We start from the raw sequence: 21,814 nt of genomic DNA, 5'->3' as shown, positions 1-21,814 counted from the left end.
CTCTAAAGTACATCAGATTGTACTGGGGCTCGTAATTGTGCTCCTTTCTGATACATCTCAGTAACTTTCAGCATGCAGCCTTGACATTATACATTGTTACATTATGAAGCTGTTAAAATATTCTGTGAGTTTGTGGGTAGAAGTATGTTAGTTTTCCTTTTTTTAACAGATCATTGACACATTTTGAGAGATTAATAAGTGACTCAGTGATGGAACACTTTATAATAGCTACTTTGTAGCCGTTTGTAAATTGTTATGTCAATCAATGTATGATTCAATACGGATTTAGGTTTTAAATGCATTATGAAAAATGTTTCTCTATATTGACCTAATTTTCATACATTAATAACTGAACCATTCCCTCTATATCAAAATCACCTTCTGCTGTGAGCCTGGTGGCTGTAGAAATAATGCATTTTACCTTTGCTCTCCACTTACATCCTGTAGCCTACACAGTTTTGGAGCAGACAAAAACAAAAGAAATATGCTATTTAGGAATATCATTCTTTCAGGGCTCTAAGAGAGTTGTATAAAATCACTAGGCAGTGTGATGTAGTAATAACAGACTTTGCTTGGAGGGGAAGGAGGTGGAAGTGGAAAGAATGTGAAGTTGATTACAGGACAATCTGTCATATGTATATATGCATTTATAAAGGTGCATGTGTGTATATGCACATATATATGCACATGCACACATGTAAATACCCAGCTGTGGCTATAATGTTTTAGTATATGTGCAAAAGCATTCGAAATATATCAATAATTGCTGATCTTTCTGAAACTATTCTGCATTCTAATGAATGTTGTAAACATGACTATTTCTGAAATATATAGTAATTAGTATGATTTTTTGAAAATGGTTCAGTCATGTATCCCTGTCTTTTTCTTGAAGGGGGAGAGGATTTTGGTCAGGCCCTCTGTTTGTTAAATCATTTGGTTGTCCTAATGTCAATTATTCATGTTGGCTTGAAAATCTGGTTCAGAAATACTGCCACAATGTCGTTAAAGTGAATGGCACATATAAGCTTTGCCAAATTGTACAATGAACCTGGTCTTGCAAATAACCTAGGCTGTTTTTTAGAGTTTAAATTAGTGGTTGATAAAAAAAAAAAATCCTTAAGGGTTTTAGAGTTTGGGTTTGGATAAATGTCAGAAAGTCAAGCGTTCTTTGGTGTACGACAAGGCTGGAAAGTGCATGCTTGAAGAAAACTTCAGAGAATTCACTTTAATGGATGTGTGACTATCCATGCAGAGCAGATTGGATCAGTGAAAAGTTCAGTGCCATGTTCCTCAGTATTTTGATTCAGAGAACTCTAAGGATACAGAGGAAAATTTTTAAGAAGGGAGTAGCCTTGGAAATTTATGAGAATGTTACCTTTTATTCTTCCTTTCAGTCTTCACAGCTCAGAGGTGCAGCTGCAGAACAGGACAAATCAATCTGCAGGTTAGAAATAATCCCAGACTGTTCACTGGTGCTGAACTCCCACATAGGACTGCCCGTGAGGAACATGTCCTACCATGCTCTGCCTAGTAGAAGAGATGCTGCATGTGATAGCTTATGTTTTTGAGCCAGTTGAGAATTTTTCCATGAGATACTTTTCTGTTGAAACAAAGCCAGTTCATCAAAATCAAAACCTTTCTCAAGAAAAGGTCAGCTTTAACAAATTTTCTCCCTTTAGGAAAAAGTATAGAAAAGTATAGAAACTGCTTGTGTCCTACTGTAGCACTCTTAAAAATAAAATAATTTCTGTTCAGAATTTAATTTTAGAATTCAAGTTGCTGTGTAATGAAGTACAAACATTTTAAAATTAGCTGAATGTTTCCTGATAGACACTGAATTTTGTTTTATTCTCGGTTCTCAATACTTTCAAATTTTTAATTTTCTCTGGTGGACAGGCTTTTTTTTTTATATATATATATATCAAAGATCCTTAGTTCCCTGTTTGGTATTGGGTAAAATCTCTGCTATACAAGGTCATATATAGTAATCATCACTGTTCAGTATTGCATTTAATTACTGTTCAGTGGACCATGTTTAACATCTGTGATGGATTTGTGCTCCTCTCCTGTCCTCTAAGATCTAGAAAAGTGGAGTGTCTTTTTTTCAAATGTTTGTTTTTCAGGGGAAGGGAAGACATCTTTGATGTTTTTAGAAATAGTTCTGATTTTTGTAGTGCATTTCAGTGTGTTTGGTATAGAAAGCAGGGTTAAGGAAATAAGGGTAGGGAAGCTTTTGCTGGTCTCTTCAATCCAAGTTAAAATTATTTTACAGTCTTAGACCCACTTGGAAGAAACTGACAACTGTCACACCAATGAGCTTAACCATCCTGAAGGAGTTCCCTCCCACCAGAGGAGAAGAGCATGACAATTTGATTGATCATCTTAAGCTTTAGGTAGCTTTTCAAATTTCTTAAACCAGGAGAACAAGGATCATGAAGGTGAAGCATAAAAGTGGAAACTTGATTCAAAGCAGAGGTGATGGCTGAGAAGGTGTCCGGGAGTTTACAAGTATCAGCTACAAGTTTGAACTACTGTTTTGAAGGCTCTTTCTGTTTTAAATATCTGTTACATTTTACAGCTTCTGAGGAGAAACAGATAAGGTAGTGGAGTGAAGGATATGGGGTTTGTTTTGAGGGACGGAACTGAAAAAAAATGATAAGAGCTTTAAAAGCAACTGTTTAGGTATCATCTGATGTGCGGCTGAACTGGCGTTACTGACGTACTTGGAGACCTTTCGATTTGATTCTGTCTCTAATCCATTTAATAGTACTGTATGGCTATCTAAGAGTAAAAGGGTTAGAAGGGATTGAAAGGATCAGACAAGTGCAGACAGGAACTTGCAACGGTGAAATTTGCTGATTAGAAAACTTTCACACTGAGAACACGATATTGCGTGCTGTCAAAATAGAAGTTCTTGTAACTGAGTCTTCCTGTAAATCATGCTTGTACAACTAGATAAATGTTTATATCTTCATTTGTATTTATTTTGCACTGGAGATGAAAAGGGACATTTAAGTCATTTTCATCTTTATTGTATGAGGTTTTTTTCCTCAAAAGTTTTCACTGTTCTACTGTCCACCTGCTTACTCTAGCATAAATTTATAATCAGAAAAGATTTGGAAAACCAGTGCGATATTGTACCAGAAATGCTGGATTAATACTGAAAATTAAAAATCACAGATTTAGTAGAAGGACTTTTTCTTTAAATGCTAACTACTTAATAGGTTTGACTTGGTAAATACCATTTAATTACAAATTAAATGCATGTTCCCACACATTAGTTGATAATTATGGTTAATATAATAGACCCAAAAGTAATTACCTTCAACAAGAAGAGAGGTTGTAGAAGACAAAAATAATCATGTATTTACACGTAACAGAGTGCATTCTGTGTTAATCTTCTTCCACTACCTACTACTTACCTTGTAAATAAATGATCAATGCTTTCCATGCAAGAAAGGACTTACTCAATATCTTTCCACTATAAAAAAAGCATTATAGATTTGTTTGGGAATAAATTCACTAAACAGAAAAATTAAGAAGGCAAATGATGCATACAGCCAAATTAAAATCAACTGTGGGAAAATCATTAAAAATTAATGTGCCTTAAATTTCCTTCTATGTTATTTACCATTCTTGGTAGTTTTATTGCTAATTCAGGAAAACAAACAGATGAACCAGGAAGAATACAGGCTTTATTTTACCTTAAATGACATGGTGATATAAAAGGAGAAGCGTTCAAACATCCTCTCTTATTGGGAGTCAGTATCAAGGCATGATACAATATCAAGATATTATGACACATCCTTATAATGCATGACAGGACAATTGCATGTGAATTACCAGGTGGAGATSCAGCGTCATTTTGATTGAGTTGTTTTGGTTTTATTTGCTATACCTTAGAATTTTATTAGCGAACATAAGATTGAAGACACTAATTTTGCTGTTGAAAGCAGTTGTAGAAATGAGTTCTACAATCCTAGATTAACACTCAAAAGCATTGCTTGGCTTGTTGAAAAGTTTCAGCATTGCAGTGGATAAACCCTTTGCATCAGAGACACAAACCTAATGAATTAAATCTTGACACTTGGAACACATGACAGTTGTCATCCCAGACGTGGAGGATGTTTGCTGTATAATGCAAGCCACTGTTTGCTCGATAATGCAGCTTGGCYGAGTTGCAGCAAGGGGCAGAATGAAACAATGAAGGGACAGAAAAATGGTTAGTGAGGCATAAGAGGAATGGAAACTGGTGCTAGTGTCAATAATGGGAATTAAGGAGGAAGGKCCAATGGTATCATACAGCTGTGACTTAGAAAGAAGTTTTAAGTGTTGTTGTGACATTCTTGTTGCACTAAGCAATAAGAAGGAAAATAGCATTTACCATTTAGTTGTGTAAGGTGAAGGTCTGAAGTGGCCTGTTTATCTGTGGACTGAAATTACAAGAGTAGGACTGTGGGCAACTTCTTCAGTATTGAGGAGATTTCTTTGACCATTTCATTTCCGAAGGGAAGCAGGAACTTGCTGGAAATGGCAATCCCCCAAAGCTCATATTTTCACCTCTCTCCCCAACACTTCCATAGACTGTCCCACTCCAGTCCACTCAGTCTTTGCACCTGAAGTTAGGATTAGACTCCCAAACTGGAATGGTTACTATATAGGGGGAAGTCCTGAAATCACAGATTTTCAAATGTGTTCAACACCCTGTAGTTCCCATATATGCCCCTAAGTAATTTTGCTCAATGAAGACAAACAGAAGGGAAGTGCCAATCAGTTATTTTCACCTTCCTTGATTTCTTTCCTTTAGCAGTTTTGGAAGTTTATTGAACCTTCAAATTCCAAAAAGCTTCATCTTGTCTATAAATAAGTGGGGTAGATTTTCAGAGATTCTGGATACATGTTGGAAAACTAGCTAAGCAGTAAGTACACTTGCCTAAATACTATTTGAAATGAGAATGATGACTAAGGCTGAATTACTTATAAAAAAAATAACATCTCTGTGAATTTAGCATCTCTTTTGATTACGAGATATTTTCTAGATACTTTTGTGATTTTTTTAGAATGCCTTTTATTATCATTTCATAATTTGAATTAAAAATTATTTAGACTATCAGCTCATGACAGGAGTTTTACATCATCTACTCTGTTGGTGCACCTTGTGCATTCAAGGACCTAACCTGTATGCTGTTGTTTCTGATGCCTGAATAGATGCCTTAAACATTTTCAATAATTAAAAAGTGCCTGTTGTACACCAGCTTCTGAAGAGATCATCGGATTTTCAGGTTGCATGAATACTAGCAGCAGTGCACACACTTTCAAATATTTAATATAACAATGAGAATCAGAATCACCAATGGCAGTTGTTTTTGTTATGAACATATTTGCAGATGATTTTTTTAAAATGTATTCAGTGAACTTCAGGGAAAACGCTATCTTTTGGAAACACTGCAGATATATCAGCCTGAAGGGCCATGATGAAATAGCTGTATCCTGCTATACCTAGGTTTAAAATCAGTTCTGGTTTCAGAAATTTTATTTAGGCAGTATCATCTTATGTATTTATCTTGTTTGTGGCCATAATGTGTAGAAGTTCCAAATCCTTTTTCTTAAGTTCTCTATATACACTCCACCTTGATAATATTTTGTTTCTTCTTGATGATGAAAACTAGGTATTTAATAAGGTGCCAGGAGCCTATTCTTTCAAAGAAGATTTTGTTTTTCGGACACTAAGCAGAGAGTGCTGGAAGTGGACACTAATTTTTAGTATTCATTTCTGGAACATGATTTTCCTGCCTGGAAATACTGAAGAACTGGTACACTCAATACACTAATTAATTTTGGCCAGTGTGTTTGACAGTGGTGGTGACTTCTTGCTCTTCTGCTTCAGAGGGCATTACTTTTTCAGTTCCCCAGAGAATTTACCTACTGTCCCCTCCGGAAGGGATGCTGTGAAACAACGTACACCACAAAACCTCAAAATCTGTGGCCTACCTGGAATCTTTGCCTTTACTCCATACTCAAATAGTCATCAGAAACCAACTTTCATTCACTGTTGGCAGGAAAATGATGAGGCCCCCAGTGCTGCCCTGTTCTGTTCACTAGCTCCCCAGTGAATGTATAATCTACACCAAAACTGTAGGCTTTACATACAAAGCTTCCAACRGGAGTGAGATAAAATCTCATTTTTTGTGACTATGACTCTTCTCCTCTTTGTTGCTTGGCATTATTGTCACTACTTAAGTAAAACTTATGAAGAGGAAGCAGAGATTGCTCAGCCAGTTGTCATTTGAAATTGGGAGTTTTCTCCAGGAGAAGAACAGAATCACTGTGAACTTTTTTATTGCTTCACCAGACCATTAGTACCCACTTCTTTCACATAATAGTTGCATAGAATTATGTAATAACTTAGGTTGGAAGGGACTTCTGGAAGTCGTCTGGTCCAAACCCCCACTCAGAGCAGGGCTAACTTTGAGGTTGGATCCAACTTCGAAGTTAGATTAAGCTGTTTAACAAGTCGAGTTTTGAATATTGTCAAGGATGGAGATTTCGTAACCTCTCTGGGCAATCCATTCCAGTGTTTGACTACCCTCACGGTGATTTYTTTTTTTTTCATAATATCTACCTGGACTTTCCTGTGTTTTAGCTTCTGTATGTTGCCCATTGTTCTGAAGACTAAATGTCAGATAAAACCTTCTCTATTTATTTTAAATAAAATTTGCCCTGCTTCTCGGGGAAGGGAGAGAATATTAGTTAAACATGCCTTCTACATTATTTTGTAGTGTGATGGTGGTTTCAGATTCTAAGCCAAGACTGGGAAGAAGTATGCTACTGTGACCCAGTTGCTACTTTTGACAGATACCTGAACTTTCTAATCCGCTACCAGGCAGTAGGTACCTTCACTGGTTGAAAAACAATACCTATATCAAAATACAAGCCAGCTAGTATTTCTCATCTGATTACAATACATCAAATCAGTCACATGTAAATTATTGAAAAGATATCTTTTGGCAAGAGATTTGCTGTGCCAGGTAATACTTATGTGTTTTTCATTATTTTATTCATTTTTCTCTTAGTACAAATATACCTAACTAGGAGTAAAACTTCTCAGTTCTTTCTCCATCAACTGACTGAATCATTCAAACTGACCTGTATTGATTGATTTTGTAGTTGTGGTAGCATGAACATACTTATCTGTCCATCTATCTAGTTCTGTCTTTTTTACTCCTGCAGAATTGCTACATGACCTTTGAGTATATTAGGAAAAATGAGCACCCACTCTGAGCTGATGTGTACTGTTTGTATTGAAACACTGTGCTCTCAACTGTGAAAATATTATCACAGCTATCAGGCTTTTTTGAATGTTGATGTGGTATACACAATGCTCGGAGAAATAGAAGATCATTTGTGAAATAGTCACACTTGGGTTTTTTCTTCTGAGTCTGCAGAARTTCAAGAGAATCTTTGAATAATACTGACTCCTGTAAGGAATAGTAATAAACAAAGTAGCTTTTTCCATATCAGAGAACAGAGAACATCATTAGCTATGAATCTGTAATTACAGACTTAGATGCAGTGTCATCATATCATATTCCTCTGACACCTGTTTTCTTTCACTCAGCAAATCAAATATATAAAAAACATACCATCTAATGGAAATTGAAAATAATATTAGTTACTCCTTCAGCAATCAAGAGTACCAATTGTTGTGCTTTTAGAATAAAAGTGTTTTTACACTTCAGTTATAACAGGGATTTTTTAGTTTTGCCTTTACAGTTTACTGAGCCTACCACATTACCTCAGCTAAATTTTAGCTTTCTGATACTGGACCATGTTAATCTCTCAGAAAAATGTTCCCTGTCCAGTTTGCTACTATCAGCTTCTCATTTTCCCATCATAAAATTCTCTGTCTTAAATGTTTCGTTTTACTCTGTTTCATTGCATTTCTTACTGGAATCAAAGTCTATGAAGACCTCTTTATTTTGAAGCCCAGTTGCAGGTTTTATCGAAACCAAGGTGTTAAAAATACTGTGTAACAAAGGACTTGCTTGTAATGATGTATGACCACAGATTGATTTATTTTCAAGCGCAAATGGAAATATGAGAGGAGCTTTCTCTGAAAATGTTTTCCATTGTTTGTTACAAGATTGCTGAAAGGATAGTATAGGTTGGAAATTGGAAAACCACTTGGATTTAGGAGATCGGGTTTATATTTCCAAACTTGATGAACGCAGCACTGGGCAACTTTTCATGTTTCTGTTTTCGTATCCCAATCTCTGTAGGAGAGATGACATTTTAACCCTCGCAGGAGACACCTTGATATCCTGGTATATTCTGAGAGCAGTGACAATAACATCCTAGAACTGTGGCAGCAAAGACAGAGTTGTTAGAGTTTTAGCATTTATTTACATTGAGAATTGATGGCTAAAATTCATATATTTTGAATATTCATGCCAAAGTTTCTTGCCCTTTTTTCGTATTTAAACAAATGACATGCATTTAGGAAGTATTTGGTGTATTGCATACTTCATGCTTATCCAGTGAAAATACTGTCAATATATATCACCTGGAAATATTTTTAAAACATTTTAATACTTAAAATAGGATTATATGCTATTTAAAGAATTACCTGTATCCACCTTTTGAACCTGAAGGAAAATAAATAAATCAGTCACCATTTTATTTTAAATTTCAAAATAGGAAGTTAATAAGAAGGAAATACATGGCTGGGAATTCACCAAATTTTCAGACCATACACATTCTCTCTGAGTGTTGTAAGCATTGCTTTTGTAATTAGGGTAGAATGGAGTAGATAGATGGCCAAATTCACCATTCATTTTTTCTTCAGCTTTCCAAATTATACTATACTGATGCTCACCAGTCACAGATGTTATAGGCAGAAATAGTGCATGGACTATCAGGCTATTGAATACAAGAACAATTGCTGTTCACTTTCTACGAAATTAGTATTGTCAGTCTCCATTCTTAGCACAATTTTATCAAGCAGAACATTAACTCATTTTCATTTTATGCAGATCACATAAAAATACCACCAGTAGTGTTCTGTATGGCTCCAAGATTTTTTCCATGGAGCTTATTCAGGCTTATTCAAAGCTTATTCAATATGTCGCATTGTTTAGAAACCTATTATTAACCAAATATTTTGGAAACTTTCTATTGCCATTTATATCATACTTCTTCCTCAAARACACAAGTTATTCGTTACTACTTGCAACATATTGTATCTCTTAGGAGATACCATCTTTAAGATTGCTTCAACATAAAGCAACTGTTATTTCCAGCTGTAGCTCTGAGTGATCAGGAAGACTTATCCACCTTAATGTACAGTAACTGCCCAGATGTTTTTTAGTATATTCTGCATATCCTTAAGATTCCAAGAAAGGACATTACAAATCAGAGCTCTTCATAGAAGTTGTTTTATTAACTGCCAAAGATTAGTCTTTAACCTTTGTTTTAAGTTGCATCACTTTTTTTAGATATGCTTACTGATTTTTCTGGAATAGGTAAAGCATGCTCCCATGTGTTATGTATGTAATTTGTTGACTTCTAAGAAAATCACTGTATCGGAAGCACTTTCAGAAGATCAGGTAAATCCTTTGTAGCAACACCAGTCCAACCACAAACATCAAATATAGCCCACATCACAGAAGATTTTAGTATGATGGGGAATTGTAGAGTAATTCTGTTCAGATCTTTAAGTATTCGTAAAAACTATTGCTAAACAAATGAGACAGGATGGAATAGAGAACATGAGGATGAACTGCATTTTTGTGCTAAAGTTCACATATATGCTAACAAATCGCTCTTGAGAGGTGCACATTTTTCATAGGACTTTTTTATTATTCTGGAGTGTTCCTTTTTCGGTAAGGGGCTCTAAAATGTAACTTCTTGAAACCAGTGGTAATTATGTCTACATTTATTGATTTCACAGCAGGGGTTGCACAAGTGTATTCATTGATTGCAGCCTATCCAACTTAAGAGTTTCCTGAGCATTTTAAGAAAATGGTCAGTTTTGTAAATAGTCACTAATTCTCATGTATGATGGCAAAAAATTTCAGGAGATACTTCATTGTCAATGGTTGTCATTTTGGATCAACCTGTGACATGGGCAGATGCTTCTTTGGGAAAGCAAATAGCCAACTTGCAAATAGAACATGGACAGTGCAGGGACTCAGCTAAAAGACTTGCTTCTTTCTACACACAATTCTAATCATRCTTCTACAATGGTGTCTGTTTTGCTGTAGTATTTAATTCCATGCTACTGACAGATCTTAAAGGTTTTGAAATTGCTTGCTCTTCCAGGTATTTCAAAATATAGTACTGTAAATCTTAAAATCTTAACTTCCTTGCCACTATCATTCTCTCACATTTTTTCCCTCAGAATTTTTATTGCCCTGTTCTCTTCTTGTGACTTCTTTTTATGGCCCATTTTGAGATCAGATGTTTTCCTGATGTCTTACGTTATGTGGCCCCCTGCTGTCTTGTAATACTGTAAGATACACAGGGTAATCAGTACAAAATGTGCAATAACAGTAAATAGTAATCAAAGGAGAATCAAAGTATATGTTCTTGCATTGAGTCTTCTAGCTTGTTTTGCTTTGTTTTGTGAGGAAACTTACTAGAAATATATACATTACTTGATTCGATTACCAAGGCTAGACATAGGATGGTGAATAATCAAGCATGAATAACTTTTATGTGCTGAAGAGAAGAGTATGATGGTTGAGCAGTGAGAAAAGCAGTTCTGGGGATTTTATCATAACTGCAGGTGTCTCTTCTGCTTTTAATTAGAACCAGTATTTTGGGTTTTGCCCCACTATGACTTGTGTAACCTCAATCTTCATCAGAGTGCTTTGATATTTTCATTGGCTTTTGCTGCCCTGTTGTAATAAATGCTTACTTCTGTGAGGTAAGTCATTCACTCTTCTTTGTCTACATAGCAATGTGTCAAGTCATTCACTCTTCTTTGTCTACATAGCAATGTGTCTAGCTAAGGGTGATACTTAACCAACATCAGCAGCTACCTCCTTATGGGGGTTAACTTTATGCTACATGGGAAAGGTTTGGTATTTTTCCTTTGTRTTTTGGAGTCAGTGGTAAAATCAGAAAACTGTTAAATGCAGTGGTTCACAAAGTTTTTTCACTTTGTAAGAATATCATACCTGTTAACACATCACTGTGCTCCTTTTTTCCTATTGATTGAATAAAACTACCCTTTTCAAATACAATTACCTTCTGCTTCAGCTTTACTGTTCCTGCAGTATTAGATCACCATATCAAGTAAAGCAGTTCAGTAATAGCCTTCTTTAAATAGGTCAAATTTAGACTTACTTTTCCACAGGCATGAAGAAGAGGTGTAAATGGCACTAGATTTTTAACACTGATAGCCTGTAGCTAATTAAAATTAGATTTAAGCTTAACAGATATCCTAAGTTATATGCATAAAATTGACAAGAGCAATAAAAAATGGAATGTTAAACTCATAGGTTAGCATTAAATTGAGTCTGGGGAGATTAAAAAGATCTGTCTATCTATATATAGATATGGATGTACATACTTATGAATAGTGGGATATGAGGAAGTTGAGAAGGAGACAGAAAGTGGATAACCTGAAGCTTTATCATAACCAAATGTAATTTTTACAAATTTAGAGACCCTAACCAAAACAAGATGTGTCGAGATTAGAAGAAGGGCTGAAGGTGATCAAGATTCAGAGTCCTCAGGTGGTAGAGCCAGAGGCAGTATTCGCTCGGAGGAGAACTGGCCACATGTCTCCAGAGTACTTTGAAGCTTGATGAAATGAGAAGGGAAAAATAATGATCCTTTACATCTGATTACAACCCAGTTCTGTGGCTGTGGTAATTCTAATGGCCTATAATATTTCCAATTTAGTTTGTAAGTGTTTACAAAAAGCACGGTAGGCTTTGCAATGTGATTTTAGTCTTTGTGCTCCATTTTATTTTATCTGTTTGTACTGACTGTGTTTAATACAGTTGTACAAAGCCTGTTATGTCCCTTCAGATGTAGAATAGCTGAATAATTTACTTATTGCCCATCCAAACAAAGAGAAAAGGAAAGGAAAAAAACTTTGTGGAAAAAAACAGGGGTGATCTACAGGTTGCTATCATAATTTAATTTCTTGTTACTTAGAATTTGGGCATATTCTCATAAATGTTAATGTGGAGTAAAATTATTTGGGACCTAAATGCAATCTAGTAATTACTAGATCTTCACTAGGCTACTCACTAGAGGTTAGAGTGCTGGCAAACAAGATTTGGAATGCTGCTGCTTGTCCTTTTGGGATTGCAGTGAAGGAAGGTGTGGCTAACTAATCTGACAAATCTTGTCACTGAGGCACTGCTCCAAATGCAAGTGAAATTGAGGTCAATAAAACCCATACATTAAGATTCAAAATAAATTGGCTGCTATGTAATTTCCAGAGGTTGAAGTTTTGTGTATGATCTAAACTTTATTCACAAAAGAGAGGAATTCATCCAATGTTTAATAGCACTGCACCCCACAGCTGCCTGCCCTTGACTACTCTTAAGACTTCAGTCACTGAGAAATGGAGCTGTCCACTGCCTGTAGAAGTCATCATCATTTGAGTGCTAAAAATACCACATGCTTGTAGTTGTAACCAAATGCTGGAAAACAATCTATAGAGAAATAAGCATCCATTAAAGAAGATTTCTGGCTTCTCTCTAGTCATGAATGAAATAATGCATTATCTGAGATTTCTGGAACTATCTGGCCTTTAAAAATGAACTTTTAAATCAGCATCAGAACACAGTAAGATTTTTTTGTATGCAGTTATGCTCCTGGGATAGTATTTGAGAGCACTGCTAGCCTTTTAGCAAGTGAGGTGACACAAGAATGGCCTAAGATTAAGAAACTGTTTGGAAATAAATGCTAGTATTCTTAAGAATAAGTAAAGTTTGCGTTATGCTCTTCCACAGTGCAATATCATAGCATATTACCTCTATCAGCTGTGAACTAATCTCCTCTTTAATTTACCACCTCTAATACTTCTTAATTTTTTTACTGTCGTCTTCTGAATCCCATATCCCACTGTCCACTAATATGATCGCCAGCTAGTAAGTGACATCCATTGTTATGTGAGTTTCATAAATGAGATGGTATCCCACATCCATAAAATTTCTTTCTTGTGTCAGGTTTTAAATAGCAATTTTACTTTCAGTTACATTTAGAAGATACTCACAGTCTTTGTGACCAAATCCCCCACCCCCCAAAAAGTGAAATATATAAGTTTTCTTAAGATTTCTGTATAATGCTATGTTGTGTCTGTGTTTTCATAGTAGGTAAAAAAGACGTTAGCCTGACAACTGGATAAATATTTTTTTATTATCATTTTAGTCAGTACTTCACACAAATCCAGATTTTATTTCACTTCTGACAATTGCTAGAGCAAAACCTCATAGGTTATGTTACTAATGCTCGTACAGAAGTTGTTTTTACTGCAGGCTGTTTCTATTTTGCTTGTTAAGCTGTTTTMATATCTGACCCTCATCTGTAATTGTTACAATTTTGTATCATACTTCACTTTATACTTTACTCACTGTATTCTTGGAGACAACATTACCTCGCAGCTACACAAGTGGGGACCTCATTTGGCCCAGTGAATCCTAAAGGAGCTGTGCTCAAAGATAGTGTTGAACTGAGCATGTCTGTGGTGAGGTTTCTGGCTGAGCCTCTGTGGACTTTGCCACAGATGCTTTTATGCTGAAAATGAGATAAGAAAATCCAGCAGTTTTTCTGAGCAGTGGTTGATGCACTTTTCTGGTTACCTGAGACTATGGTAGAAACAGAGTGGAATGTGGCAATAAATACATAGAATGCAGCAGTGAATATGTTTTGCCTTTCACTGGGCAATTGAGAGGATAAGCAGGACTGACAGCAAGGAGGTCTAGTGAAAAAATGGTTAGATATAAGGAACAGTAAATCAAACTGAGGTTTGTGGAGAATGCTGATTCTCTGAGAGATGATCAGTATCCTTTCCGGACACGTACTCCAGGTGGATCCATGTGGTTCTAAAAATACATCAGGACAGAAATGCCTGGTTGAGAGGGACCCTGACAAGTAGGTAGAGGCGTGTCTCCTCTGAAGAACAAAGCTGCCTGGCAGTATTGCCTTTTCTCAGTGTGGACTAGAGATATGAGAATTTCCATATGTTTTAAGAAACTTAGCAGATGCTCGTCTTACTTATTTGAAATCCATGATAGAAACGGACATATTCATGAACCTCTGGTTTCTTCAGCCTAGCATTTGGAGAACATGTGCTATTTTCCTGTGTGAAGTGCTGACAGAACAGGGAGGGTTACTCTGTTGTGAAGTCAGTTACAGCTGTTGGAATTGATCCTAAATATTGTAGGACTTTCATGGAGAAATAGTTTTCATTTCTCCTGCAGCCCTTCACATCAGCTTTTGATACCTTCAGATCCAACTAGATGTTTTGGAGGTCCAAAATGAGGCAAATGAGGAAGATATGTTCGATGTTCGTAAGTGGCACGCTGCAAGCATTAATGTGTTTCAGGAACATAGTTTCAGTGGACAGGATCATTCTCTAACTCATAAAGCATGCTATTTGTTACCCATTTCCTTTCTTTTGAGTTCCCATTCTCATGACATTGTCTTGTCCCTTACAATTCATCCCCTCTCTCTAATTATTCACTCTTCATTAATACATATTTCTATGGCTGGTAAAAGAGAGACAATAGAATTGATTGGCATGACACCCCTGAGGCATTTAAACCAGTCTGCTGCCTCCAGACTGGCAGCCTCTCGTAAGCTTAATGTTTCATGCATGGCGAACATAATAGTATTGTAAAAACAACACCAAAGTTCATCTGTTGGCAGAGGAGCCGCTTTGCAAAGGTTGCTGTAAAGATCAACTGGAGAACTCTTCGGGAAGGTACAATTGGCACAGTAATGTTAAATTTAGCTTAAATCAAAACAAAAAACTGTGGAGAGGAAGACTTCATGAGAAGAGTGCGAAAAAAATAAAGTTTTTTTACAACCTTAGATTTGTAGGGAAAATTGTATAAATTCAGATTTGTAAAGTATCGTTCTGTTTGATTATACAAAAGAGGTTCGAAGTTAAATACCATAATTTAGGAACAGTGCAATTGCTGGGAATACAAAGTGATCGATTGTTAAATACATGTTTGATTGTTGGCCAGAAAGGCAGCATGACCTAGTGGGGTGGATCTACAAGTTTCTACTGTTGTTTCTCGATATATGAGCTCTAGCAACTCTTTCAGTCTGCACATAGCCTTTTCTTTAGATTGTCCAGGGTTTATATTCTACAAGGTATTCCCCTCCTGTCCATGGGAGGATTGCATATAAGTGTACATGAGTTTCTGAACCTTATACAGTCAGCTGCAGTAGTGCAGTGTGCTACAGAGCATTGACCTCTGTGAGTTGATATTAAACGGTCTACACCTGTTACAACACCAGAGCCTATCTTATCACTAATCAGAAAATTATGTATATCATTACAGCACAGGACTAACAACCAGAGTTGCTTACTTTAGCATATGTAATGAGCAGCTGGAGGGCAACGCCAGTGACTAAATGCCCAAACTGGCCTGTGTTTGTGTCTGGCACTGTTAAAGACTATATTAGTACAGAGAACTTCAGACATCAACCTATAAAAATAATTTCAAGGTGATTTGGAAGGCAAGTTCATCTCTTTTTGATACTGTTGCTCTGTTATCATTTTACACAGTCAGAGGATAACACTGAGAAAGAACAAGAAAAGAAAGTAAGTGTAAGTGTAGTCATGTAGTAAATGTAGTCAGCTGGGAGGGGATTCATCTCCTCTTACCGTTAATGTTCATAGTGCTGATGTGTACATTAAAGCAATTTACTCAAGGCTCCCTCTGCTGTCAGCAGAAGAAACAACGGATGACTGTGGGGCAAGTCATCCAGCGTGTTTTCAACATCTGCTTTAGAAGGAGAAGAATCTTGCCCTAGAAGTGTCTGTTTCTGTCACTGAACGCTACAAGCAGTGTGGACAGCTCGCTTGGATATAGGCATCTCCAGATGCCCTTGGTGCACCCTTGGTGATCTGAGTACCACACAAGTCTCCATAGCAGAAACCAGGACCAACTCTAGAATAGCATGGTACTGCAGAATAAATGGTTGATTAGAGAATTAGAAACAGCAAGCTTCATCTGGACTTCCTGGTTGATAAAACAGACCAATTCATCTTGTGAAATCTGGAGACATTATTCAGATTTATTCTGATGCCATCCAAACATGCTAAGCCCTTTACCATCACCAGGGATCACCTTACTCTATCTGAAGTTTTTTACCTATAGTTTAACAACTCACAGTTTTCTGCTACCTCTGAACTCACAAGTTTCTGTTTCTTGGTAGGGGTACCAAGATATTTGAATGCAAAGAATAATCGCTAAAGTTCAAAGAAACCAGTATTGAGAATCAGATTAAATAAGAGTGTAAGAGAACACTGTGTTAAGGGCTRTGTGGTGCCTCTCCATTCTCAAACCCACTTTTATTGTTTTTTTCTAAGATGAAGAGCAGAGCATATGCCCTCAGTAACTCTGTCTGTTCTTGTATGTGTTCTTGGTGTAGCACTTACTCTGTATATTTTTCCACCTTTTTATGCATTTTTTTAAGTCTGCAAGATAGTAGCTTAGTTCATCTGACTTTGAGACACAGGTACCTAGGGCCATTGTAAATCTTGCCAGCTTTTCTTCCTTAACCCATGTAGGTTCCATTCAGATGTGCTGGTCTTACCATCAACCCTGTGATACTCTGCCACTTACTTGGTGGTCTCAGGGAAGCAGTAGGCACATAATTCAGGACAGGAGTCACCATCAGCAAAACCATGTGTGTACTTCACAGCAGTTGAAGTGCAGTACATGGGGGGATTTTGACTCTGTGTATGGTTGAAATAGCCTTGCCACCTTAAAAAGGGTAAAGACTTTAAAGACTTTTTGTAGCTTAAAGACTTTCAAATCTTGTCTTTTATGCATATGGATAAAAACACAATACCTTCTTATTACACCTGCACTGCCCAACTAGACTGAAGGCAATAACTATTGCTAAAAAATCTATTTAAATTTGCAGATCTGCTTGTGTCATGTGCAGTACTTGACATTGACAATAAGTGCTCTTTGGAGCAAGAAACCAGTGATTTTTTCTTGACATTAGAAAAAGAAATCATATTATTCCAAATGTTATTAAATGAGCACATTTACACTACACTAATGTAAGATGGCTTGGTGCATGGAAAAAAAGCTATCYGTTTAAGAAGACCATTTCATTAAGTGAGCTGATAAGCGGGTTTGACCGTATATTTAAAGTACTGCTTAATTAATWTCTTCTTAATTATACAGTGAACAATGCTATCACTACAATACATTAGAATCTCACTAATTCTCACAACCTACTTGGAGACTTAGAGAGTTTTATTGAATTTTGTGAATTAACAAATAAATGAACAGGCATAATGAAAAATCAAAGTTTTTCCAACATCAGAGTGTTTCTTTATTATGAAAGGTATAATTTTATCTATGGTAATATTTCATTCTATACTAATAATGTTGGTAATCTATTTTCAAGATAATGAAGTCTTGCTAATGAGACTTTGCTCTAGCATCTGCTATGTCATCYATGCTGAGAAGAGGACTGAAGAGACTGGTATATAGACAAATACTTTTTGTGACAATTAAGGTTTTCATATTCTCAAAATGTGAGTTAACAGATTTACTGCACACTTAATCAGATTTTGTCCTTGGTTCCTTTAGTCCTTTCCTGTTAATTCAACAGAATGACAAAGATAGATCAGGAAGAGAATATATATTCTTTTGATTTTAGGGAAGTGAATATAAAAGAAAAAAGTTTGTAATGAATAGGAAGCGAGGACAAACAAATACTATAGTGTGCTGTAGTAGAAGGGTTAGGAACCTTTGTTTAAAACTGAAAGTGATAACTTTCCACTAACCCAAAAACATGAGACGAAGTATTCAGGGAACCAGCACACGCTATTTGCCCCCTACAGCCTAAATCAGATTTAAAAAGGATAAAAGTGTGTGCTCAGTCTCCAGTAAAGAGTAATAGTCTTCCTAGTTTGCACTGGGTCAAAACACAGTACAAATACCACTGAATATTTTACTACTGTTTATAAGTAAGCTGAAACCACCACTGGCTGATATTATGGGAGGTGCTGGTATCAACTGGGGAAGTTAAGTCACTTAATGTTTTTTCCATTAGAAAGGATTCGTGTGACCTTTTGTTTGAGCAGTATTAATCCATGTAGTTTTTGGAAAAGGCTTTTGCTGTTAGACAGAGGAAATCCCTTCAGTTTGGGAAGTGCCTTTGAAAGAGCAAGTTTTCTGCCCTCTCCAGGGAAGCAGCAGAGATTGCTGCATCTGCTCGAGTCAGGAGGCAGTGGGGAGAGGAAGAATCCTTTGCCAGTCATTGTAATTAGTCCAGTACCTGCAGCAGTAAGATACCTGTGCAAAAAGCTTAGGTCCTTGGATGATTCCTCATGAAAGGTACAATAATAGAATTGCTCTCTAAGTCTGCTTTGGGGGGAAAAAAACCTGACATGCAAACAGCTGTAGTAAAAAACATTGTTTATTTGGAAAGTGAAGCACTGGAAAGCTAAGAAATGACAAATTTATGGGTTTTACTTACTCATTCATATGTTGATTTTAATATGATTGCATCCTTCTTCACTAAAAAGCCTGTTTTGCTTAATCCAGCATAGTAAAATTTTTGAATTCAGCAAAAATAGCATTCCCTCAGTGTAGTGTCTTGTCTGTAGAGTTCTGCTGCTGAATACTGCTCTGGGGCCTGGCATATCTTGAGCCTAACAATGTAACCTACCCAAACAAATATACACATCAACAGTATTTCAAGTGCCTACATACAGTGATGTAGCTTGTTTACTTTCCTGTCTCTATTTTAAAATGTAAAATACTGTGTTAAATGATAATGTGAAGCCCTCAAACATTTTAGCAAGAAAACCATTTAAAATTAACAGGACCATTTAAAATTAACAGGAGTGATTAGAGCATGTATGTGTAATATATTAATTTAGGTATGCAGGGATAGAAAAAAATTACAAGTAGTACCTGAGGAACCAAGTCAGAAAATCTGGGGATCTTTATGGAAGTCTTTTTGTTGGTGATATACAAAAAATGATATTTGTATTTGTTTCATGAGATGTTTTTATATGAGCCTTTAAAAGATGCTTTAAGTTGGTTAGGGTCTTGCAGAAGTAGTTGTAACTGATTTAAACAAAACTAATCTCATCACAATGCCAAATGCAGAAAATGAAAGACAGGTAGCATTCCAGCAAAATTGATGCTCATTCCTGAGTGCTTGCAGTTCTGAAAAAAGCTAAAAAAATGAAAGCAGATTCTAAAAATAAATATATTCATGCAAATTTTATGAATTTTGGATCTGATTCTCTTTACCTATAAGTGATACGTAGGAGTAATTTCAAAAACTTCAGCTACTTCTGCTACTTAGGTAGTCAAGAATCTGAGTTAATTTTAATATAGACCCCAGCAAAGACAGTTCATCAATGTCAGCACAAATTGTTGGATCCTCACAAATCATGAGAAATTGTGCAAATAAGGAGATAAAAACATATTTTCCACTTTCCTGAAAAATTTTTCAAATGTAAACCATAGCGAGAAATGTCCATATTACTTTTTAATTTATTTGAGTTACATTGGAAAGGTTTAGCTATATGTTTAAAGCATGCAGAATGCAATCAAATGTTCTAATAGTACATTTCTAATGTTTCTTTTAAGTTATGAACTTCCTTTAACCCAAATTTATGTTCTCCTAATGTTCTTTCACAGGCATTCACATAGTTGACATACCAGTATTTTTGGAATCATAGTTATGTGTATAAATATTCACAAATCTCCATTTTATATGTAGACATGATGCAGCTTTGCCAGGAAATAAGAGCATATAGCTGTGAAAAGTCACAGCTAAGCAATAATGCCAAAATATCAAAAAGAAAATCTCATTTTCTATCTCAAGATCAGAATTTGAGTTGTGTCCTCAAGCAGTAAAGTGTAGAGCTCATGGAAGGACTGGGTTCTTAGTAATTTCTGCATTCTTCTGATGTTGTGAGTTTGAATAGTTGGTGGCATTTCTCAAGGTGCCCAGAAAAGCTTGTCTAAATTAGTTGGCAGCTTTTGTGGCAAAACTTCCCAGAGCTTCTGTTGCGTGGCTGCAGTATTAATGTCCTTCCCCTGCTCCCCTCCAGGGTTTACATGGTAGATGGTTTATGACTGATTGTGATGGAAAATTCCCTTGCCCCAAATGGAAGTTTTTAATGTGCTTTTTTATTTTGATCTGGTTTTCTTAGGAAAAAAGGGAGCTGAGTGGGAGCGAGAATTTTGCCTTTAATAATTATTTTTTTWAAATATATATATCATGGAATAGGCTAATGTTCTGGTAGTTTTAATGAATATAGAAGTCTGTACAATTAAGAAGTAGTAGTAGGTGTTCCGTAAAGCATAAAACCCACGGGTGTCAGATTCTGCTGTGCTTGCGGTGTGGATGGTAATCTTGGTGTCGGACTCCAGCCAAATTCCTTAAATATGAAATTSAAAGGGATGTGTTGCCAACCAAGCTGTACTTGCTGCAGCTGTGCTGAACTTGCACAGCCTATGTTTATTCATGCAGAGGAGAGAAGYGGACGAGGCAGATGGAAAAAGCCATGTATTTTTTGGCCCCCAGAATGAAGAAAAATATTTCAGGGAGAGTGTTCACGCAAAGCCAGGCCACTTAAGGAAAAATTTATTATGGTTTGTTCTCTAACTTTGTATGTTTTTTCCCCTTGCCTCTGTAGAGGCAGTTCTATAACAACAGGCTCTGCCTCAGCAGTGTGGATGCTATTTGAAAGGTGTGTGAACTCCCTAATTAGGGGAACGCAATTTCTACTTGCTGCTTTTCAGCATGACCAGGGAAAGCTAAAAGTAAACAGAGCCCAGGTGCCTGGTCACCCATGTGATCTATGATGTGAAGCGTTATAATGACAGGAGAGCTGGGTTGCAAGGGAGATGTCCTAGGCCTTTTAATTACATCTCATGCATCAAGCTGGAGCTTTGTTGCCAGGCAGACTGCCTTACCTGTCTCTCCGCTCAGAAGAACTGCTACTAGGCAGTCCTATACATTGCAAGAAGGACAAAATCCAGAGAAGGATCCAAACAATACATTATAAAATAACTTTAAATGTATAACATCAGTTCGTCTGATATTACAGATATGTTACTCACTTTTCTCCAGGTGAGGTAGCCTAATGTTTTTTTCTGTGATGAAAGGGCCTAAGTACTACATTTTTAAAACATGCACACTATTTTTCCAACTTCTGTAGTTTTCACAATCCCTCATTTTTGAGAGCTCTGAAGTGTAGAGAATCTCCTTCTTATTAGGAATGGGCTACCAAGAAGTCAATCTGGAGTGGATGGAGAAGTCAACTATGGCATGCAGCTGTTCACAGCTAGAAAGTGAGGTTAGAGCTGATTTATTTACTTTTTTCTGTGACCTTGCAGAAATCATCATGCTCACATTCCTAAAAATGTTGGATGCCTCAAATTTTGGAGGTCCACTTTGGACATCTATTGCCAGCATTACATAATAGGAAATAGACCATAAAGGCAAGCCTAATTCAATCAGAAGTTGCTAAGCAAAGTTAAGTTAGCTTTTAGTCAGAATTAAGAATCTTAAGACTTGCCTAATATTAGGATCCAGCATTAAGACGCCTCAGTATCTGTGAGTA

Source organism: Apteryx rowi, unplaced genomic scaffold, assembly GCF_003343035.1.
Source record: "Apteryx rowi isolate R43461 unplaced genomic scaffold, aptRow1 scaffold_476, whole genome shotgun sequence".
NCBI lineage: Eukaryota > Metazoa > Chordata > Aves > Apterygiformes > Apterygidae > Apteryx > Apteryx rowi.
Note: the sequence above shows the minus strand (reverse complement) of the source record.